The sequence below is a fragment of the Gekko japonicus genome, unplaced genomic scaffold (genome assembly GCF_001447785.1).
Source record: "Gekko japonicus isolate JY-2015 unplaced genomic scaffold, Gekko_japonicus_V1.1 scaffold45, whole genome shotgun sequence".
NCBI lineage: Eukaryota > Metazoa > Chordata > Lepidosauria > Squamata > Gekkonidae > Gekko > Gekko japonicus.
In genome coordinates, this window is record NW_015177011.1 from 2,289,674 (window position 1) to 2,297,732 (window position 8,059).

Genomic DNA, 8,059 nt, shown 5'->3' on the forward strand with positions numbered 1-8,059 from the left:
GCCTGCTTGCTTCTACGTCGTTAAAGTTGCACGGCCTCGCAGCTTTACGTAGAGCCGCTACATACTCGGCCACGGTCTCGTTGGGCGCTTGACTTCTTTTGAAGAAGGCTTGCTTGCTTGCGATCTCCGACGGCTGCGGGGAGAAGTGTGCCTTCAGTTTGTCTGTCAGCTCTTTGAAGGCCACGGTCGTGATGTCCGCTGGTGCTACCAGGGACCTGGCGATATCGAACACGCTCTTGCCACAAGAGCTCAGGAGGGTAGCTCGCTTCTTCTCCTCCGTAGTGATATCGCTCGCTTCGAGGTGGAGGCTGGTGATGGGTAGGATGGGTCGTTCCGTCCCTCCAATCGGCTGTGCTGCCAGAGGCAACTGCATCAGCCAGCTGAGCCAGCCCTGCTTGGCACCCCCCCCTTCCAGGCTGAGGTCCACTGCTGGAAAAGTAACTATCACTTCATCCATGAATCACTAGCTCTTCCTCCAAAAGCACACACACATGACATCCCAGTGGTGTGAGCAACGGCAAGGCCTTTTTACTCCTGCTGTCGAAATGGCACCCTGTGTATCAATGCTGATGTCTCTTTACAAGAAGAGAGCACCAGTCACAGTGCAGTTAACCATGGTGATACAGAGAGCTGGCACTGCTGTGTGGGAGAGGCACAGCACTCATTAGGATGCAGCGGGCAGCAGGCAAAGGGCTCGTGGCATTCCAATGAGAGCTTTGAGTTCTCCTGCACTGCAGCATCTATGGAGCAAACCTGTACAAGTGGCCCTGCTGCAACTGTTTTAACAGAACTTGTTCAGCCTTAGAGAGTTCTGCCCTCTAGAAGTACAATAAAACTGTACTCCTCTGGGCACACACAGGTCTCAACAGCAGCATTCGGTGGAATGATTCACCGCAGGGCCTCTTCTGACAAGAGCACGGAGGTGCCAAAAGGATGATCCAGTGGCAAGGCAAGGGGGTCCAGGAGTGAGGACATGTTGGCTTCTGAACCCCTCTGTCAGCCACTACTGCACCACAACCCTTAAGGATGCATGCAACAGTTAAACAGATCAAGTGGCACTGGTATTTCTGGCCACTGTGTGATACAGAGTGTTGGACTGGATGGGCCTTTGGCCTGATCCAACATTGGCATCTCTTATGTTATTATGTTCTTAAGTAAAGGTTTCCCTTGCTTGAAAGGCAGTTGAATCCGACTCCAGGGGGTGGTGCTCATCTCCATTTCTAAGCCGAAGAGCCAGCGCTGTCTGGAGATGTTTCTGTGGTCATGTGGCCGGCATGACTAAATGCCAAGGCACACGGAACACTGTTACCTTCCCACCAAAGCAGTACCTATTTATTTACTTGCAGTTTCTTGCTTTCGAATGGCTAGGTTGGCAGGAGCTGGGGCCAGAGATGGGCGCTCACTCCGTCATGCGACACTCAGGTCTCGAACCGCTGAGCTACCGACCTTCCGGTCTGCAACTCAGCAGCACCGCAGCCCTTAAGTGACATAACTAATTTGTTAATTGTCACTGACTAGGTTTGACTGGCAAGTTCCCAAATTATTAATTTATTTGGGGCACTCAGACCTCACCTTTCTATCAACACTGATTCCCGAGAGGGCTTGCTAAGTTTTGAAAACAATTGAAAAGGGAAAAAAATACGATTAAAAAGTAAAACAAAATATAGTGAGAGGAAATACAGGGGGGGGGGGAGAGGAGAAAACTGGAGATGCGACAAGCTCTCACCAATCCTTTTCCTCTTTGTAGCTCTGCTGGAAGACTACGAGGGAAGGACAAACCTGGCAACAGTCTTCACTGCAGCCCTCAGGTGGTCCTGCTGTGAGCACAACTGATGTCTTTTTAAGGGTTTCACTGGGATACAGACATTCCCACAGAGGACTCTTGCCAGCAGACCTGGGGGTGAGTAGACTTACCTGTGAGTAGGCATTTGATCGGCCATCCTTGGAAACAGGAGGTTTGACTAGCAGTGCAATCCTGAACAGTTACACCTTTCTAAACCCTAATCCACTGACTTCATGGCCTAAAGAGGGCTTAGAATGGCACTGTAGATGGGCATTAGTCTGCTCCACCATGGTCTTGTGAGTGTGTACACATACGTGTGCATATATACACATACTCACACACAGTTTTAGCAGTTTATTTTTTTTAAAAAAAAAACAACTAGTCAAAACAGCATTTGCTTTTACTAATGTAGTAGATTTCATTCAATGGCAGTGCAATCCTAAAACCACTTTCCTAGGTGTCAGTCCCATTGAACAGACTTGAGTAGGACTCTGAGCTAGGGTTGCCAAGTGAGAACTCAGCCGCAGTGGGGGGACTCCCGGCTGGCGGCTGGAGCGCGCGCGCGCCACATCCACATCGCCCAGAAGTGACGCGGGCACGCCGGGCACGCTGGGGGCGGGGCCACGACCACCCGAGGGAAAACCATAGAGTTTTCCCTCGGATGACCGTGGCCCCGCCCCCAGCAAGCCCGTCGTGCCCGCGTCACTTCTGGGCCCCATGCACGTCGGGGTGGAGTTCCCCCCGGGGCCCGATCCGCTGGCAGCGGGGAACGGGCCTCTGGGGCAGGGGTTTCCCCGCCCCCCCGGTGGGGACTTGGCAAGCCTACTCTGAGCAGATCTGCTTATGGTGGCACTGTACATTGTAATTTACTGGGGGGGGGGGCTGAGGAAAGCGTTGGCTTTAATATGTTGTGGGCTTGCTGGAGGTATCTGGTTGGCCACTGAGGTAAACAGGATGCTGAACTAGATAAACATTTGATCTGATTCAGAAGGGTTTATTTTATGATCTTACGTTGCACTACATTTCTTTCTATCTCAAAATGGCACCTGTATTTGAGATATTCAAATACGTTCCAGTTTCACTTGTTAATCAATTGGCTAGAAATATGTATTAAAGCAACCCAAAAAAATCTTTAATCAGCTACTAACTCTAGCAAGTCCCATTGAATGAGAGATTCAAGGCAGATGCAACATTACAGACACTGCACCAGGGCTATGTTGGTTGACAATACTGCAGTGCAGTAATACTGTATGGATCCAAAACAAATTGCTAGAGACCAATATCGCATGGACTTTGCACACAGATGCAAAACACATTTACAAGCACAATGTTAAAATAAAACAAACCTACTCAGTTTTACAGAATAACTCAGCATCACCACAATTCATTGTCACTTGTGCTATACAGGACAGGACAGGCACTTATGAAACCCTGCAACAGCAGTGACTAATTCTACCACTTCTACCTGGTACTAGTAGCTTTCCCCCTCAACGGATCTGTTCTTTGTGCATGCAAAAGAAAAACAAATGGAGGTTAGAGTGTCCAGCTAATGTCTGGGAGATGTAGCTTCAAATCTGCTATGAAGTTTGCTGGGTGGCCTTGGACCAGTCTTTCTTGTTCAACCGACCCTACCTTGCGGGCTTGTTGTGAGTCGAAAACGCAGGACGGGAGACCAGTGTACACAGTCACAAGCTCCTCTGAGCAAGGAAGGGATAAAAATGTACTAAATAAAATAAAATAAAATAAAATAAAGCATAATGCCAGCATATGCAAAACCAGCCACCTCAAACTCCCCTTGTTCACCTTGTTTGTTTCTGCATGAATCAGTCCTTATTCTCAGAGTGGCAGATCTGCATCATATCCAGCAGCCACCTCTTTGCCAAACCCCAAACATCTATATATAATGTTAATAGCTAGAGATGGTCTTTGACTCCCAAGTTCATCTTCTATTTTTAATATTCTGCACAGTACGGATGGCAAGTGTGCATCAAACCGTACATGCGATCAAAAGGGTGACTGCCACAGCCAAGGCTAAAAGCAGCCCATTAAGTGAAAACAACCATTTCCTGCAGTGAATCGATGTTGCAAAACTTGGAACAGGATTCTCCCCCTCCTCCTTTCTGTGGCAGGCAATAGATCTTCAGCAGCCTCTAAAGCAGCAAGAACTTCAAAAACAGGCTGCGGGAAATCCAGGACTCAGCTTACCCCCCAAATTGGTTTTGTGCTTTGTCAGACGGTTACACTGCCAGGAGAAGATTTCTTGAAAGAACAATGCCTTGCTGTCATTATTTTCTTTCCCAAGCTTGCAAAGGATGTGCAGATTAATGCAAAACGGACTGCAGAGCAAGTACAATGCAGAGTGCAATGCTTAGATGTTTTCACAAAAATGTCCACAGTTTGCTCACACATAAAGAACTGATTCGGCAACTGACTTACTTAAGAAGAGATGAGTTCAAATATGATCCCAAGTCTGATTGATAATTGTTCTCCTGTAGACTGAAAGCGCTGGCTATAGGAGCTGTGTAGATTTCTACTCTGTATCTGAAAATACTGCCAATCCATTCCAAAATGCAGATCTAAATCAAACTGCAGCTGACAGCAATGCTAATTAGTCGTTTGTTTGTTTTCCACCAGGCAGAAGAAATTACCAGTTTTCATCTGCTCCATTTACTTCTCACAGTTTAAATCTTAATTTGGGTTCAAAATTTTTTGAAGTTGTGGCTAGAGTAGAAAAGAATTGCAATATTGGTTCTAAGTGAGGGTAGAGAAACATAAAATGACAGAGATGCAATAAAAAGACACTATAGTCTTGCAGCAATGGGCCAAAAAGAAAGAAAAAAACCAGCCGTTATCCAGAATATCTTCAGAGTCACAACAACCATCCAAGGAAACAAAAAACTAACTTGGATGCTGGACTAGATGAACCACTGGTCTAATCCAGCATGGCTCTTCTTATAGTTGAAAGAATTATTGTATTCGAATGACATCTGTGTAGTTTTAAATTTGATGTATTACTGTTTATTTACTTGTAACAGTTGTAAAATAAAAAAGTAATTATGTGCTTATGCCCCACAAACAAATCCACTCCACATTAGTTTCCAGGGTAGAAGATAAAGAAAGTCAGCTGGAAATGGAAAACTAGGAACAAGACTAGGTGTCTAGGTCTGTTCTGCAGTACAAGAAGCTGTTTGGGTTTTGGTGAAGAGCTCCTATTAACAATCTCTTGCCCTCATCCAGAGATCCATACATGCTTTTATGCATGCACAGAATGCCTGTATGCATAGCCTTCATTTCATTAAGAGGTCAGCATGAAGATAGTAGGTCCCTTCCTGAAGCAGAGGAAAATGTCCTTGCGAGGAAGAATGGCAGCATTTCAGACTTCCATAAGTAGGTGGCAAAGAGACCTAAGTGTATACTGGGTGTATTGTGTCGGAAATTCACTAGTTTAATTTTTTAATACATCATGAGTACACTGGTCCTTCAATTACATTTGGCTAGTCGTCATGCTGTCATTGCGGGACTGACAGAAGCCCTTGAGGGGCACAACTGCTATTGCTTAAAAAACATTCGGCCTCTGCAGGCTCCAGGGAATGCTGCAGCAGGGACTGGGGCTGGCAGGCCAGGAGTCTACAGCAAGGCTGAGGAGCCTCATATACTCTAGACCCAGAGAGTTTCTGTTGCTTTCCCAGACATCCTGTGATTATCTGGTAAACTAATCCAATTACTCCACATTGTTTCCGAGTCAGATGTGAGTAGGTCTTCCAAGTGATCTCTGAGTGCAGTGAATACACAATGACTTGCATCCCACCATGGACAGAAGGGTGGGGGGAGAGATTTCAACCAGTTCCCTCCTCCTCTGACAGGCCTCCAACTCCTCCCAGCTATGTCACTGTCCCCCAGGAAACTGTAGATGTGATACACATCTATAAACAGATTTACAGACTAACCATGTAAAAACCTGAGCGTGTTTCTGTTGTAATTTGGTTTTAGTAATTCTAACATCGGATTTCATAGCTTATTGCAAAACGTAATATAGCTCATGCTTTGCCCAAAATTTAAACTGTCACTTGAAGCCAAAAATTGGGATCAGTGGTACTGTAGTTATCAAACATCCAAAGTCAGGCATTACCACTTTTGTTAACATTAATATTCATATATGATTAATATTAATATGCTTTCATATTTCAAGTAGGTTTCCTGCTACAGCTACTGGTAAAAATTCAGGACAAAACTAATTTGCATTTCAAAAGATACTGGAAACACCCTTCATTCCATTACAGAAAGGAAAACTAGTATACCTAATAATGTAATCATGTGGCCTTGTGTCAGTCAAGATATGCCATCTATCATTCATCATAACTTCCAAGAATGTTAAATGTAAAAATGCTTTGTACCATGATCAGAATTTTTAAAACCAAATCAATGCAGTTTTCTCAGATGATTACTAGATCTTTTCAGCAATCAGCACTGTTCATTTGACTGAAGTCCTTATAATTTAATGTACTATCATGCATGAAACTGGATTGTCACAACAGTTTTGGAAAGAATGCTTAGCACTCAGAGTATCTGTTGTGTCTGACAGAAGAGCCGTGGAACAAGCAGGCCTTACCTTTTTAAAAAATCATAACAAGCTGTGGCATGCAGTAAATTTTAAATAAAAACTGCAACTTGCCAATTTTATGACTGGAATGTCAAATTTCAGAGAACACTTAGTGAAATCATCACGCTGAGAAGAATTTATGTTGATCTGACAGGATTATATTGGGATAAAAGAATGGGAACCAGCTGGAACAATTTAAAAGCATTCTTGTAGTAAAAGGTATGCTAGAAGGCAGCTTACTTCCCAGACCCAGATTTTGGAAATGCATTTTCTGTCACCTGTGAAAGTGGATCTGTTATTAATTGCATGCATTTAAGTACACAGCAGTAAAAACTGTTAAGCTACTGGGTTTTTGTTTGTTTGCTTCCAGCTTCTTTGATATTTCTTCTTTAGGATATTTCCAAAACTGTTCATTTATAATAATATCCACATGGAGCAGATGGGAAGTCAGGAGAGACACAGGCTGGCAGCACTGGTTGGAGAGGAAAGATCAGGGCCCAAATGCCACGGAACCACCCCTTTTTGCTCCCAATCCAAGCCTGTTTCCTGCCAACCCGTTTCCAGAAACACTCTCTGTCCAAATTCAAATTGCACAAAATGTCTTTTCCAGCTGCCAACCCACAGGTAGGTATGCATTCAGGCATCTTCCATAATGAGTTTTTAGATAAATAAGGGTCCATTAGTGGCCTCTGGGGAAACACCCATTGCTCCCCATCAATTATCAGGCTGCATGAGAACCGAGATTGAGAGAGAGCTCTCTCTCTGCTTGGCACAGCATTAGTCTTTTTTTCATTCTGTTTTTCTTCAGAGTCAGTTGTGATGATTGACATTATTCAACAGGTTTGGTGTACAGGGGGCAACATCTGCACCACCGCTGTCACCCAGGAGCGGGGCTGGTGTTAGCATACCTTGAGGTGGAGCAGGTGCCAGGGCCCAGGGCTTCTGGTAGGGATCACTGCTGCCGATACCCACCCACTCACCTCCCATACCACCTGTCTCCATGTCCATCCCCATCTGTTTGTTAGGAGTGCTTCAATACCTGTCATTAGGGAAGTGCACATGGGTGGTGTACAGTGGTGGTGCTCCTGGTGATCACAGCAGGAACACTTCCAGCTGCAGGCACCGCCTACTGGTGTTGGAGGGAAACATGTGCAAGTGGTACAGGGAACTGAGCATGGGCAGTGGGAGGGCTTGTGAATGGGAGAAGGATGCACAGGCACATGGAAGTATGCAGTGGGGTGGAAAGAGGAAGTGCTGGTGGGGAACTGTTTTCCCAGAGATCCCTCAAACCTGGAACCAGCCCACAAAGTTGTGTTGAGACATGACAATGCACAAGCAAACAAAGAGCCACTGTAGCATTGCCACAGCAGTGCTGATGCCTCTTAGGATGCTAAAAGACCTGGCTGTCTCATACGATTCCCACATGAGACATGCATGGCCTGCAAGAGCCCTTTCAAAGCCATTCCAGAACTGATGAAGAATCTGTCTCTGCTGCTAAGTCTACTCATGAGGTAAAAGTCCAGGCAATAGCAGGAGAATCTGGAAGACTATTCTTCCCTTCTCTTCCTGGTGTGAGGTTCAGAGGATGATGGGTAAATTCAGAGGGGTCCCATCCTACTGAAACCGGCTCTCCACCTCCCTTAACACATCATGACTGGTATGATGATTCTGTGTAG

The 8,059-nt window shown here is 45.4% G+C and overlaps 1 protein-coding gene across 1 annotated transcript in view; it reads right to left on the reverse strand.

Annotated features, from left to right (window-relative positions):
- The window catches only part of LOC107124203 (protein-cysteine N-palmitoyltransferase HHAT-like), a gene marked incomplete at its 5' end in the record, with an annotated part of 219,545 nt that overhangs the window by 10,884 nt on the left and 200,602 nt on the right, over nt 1-8,059 (reverse strand). The gene's annotated exons all lie outside the window — the stretch shown is intronic.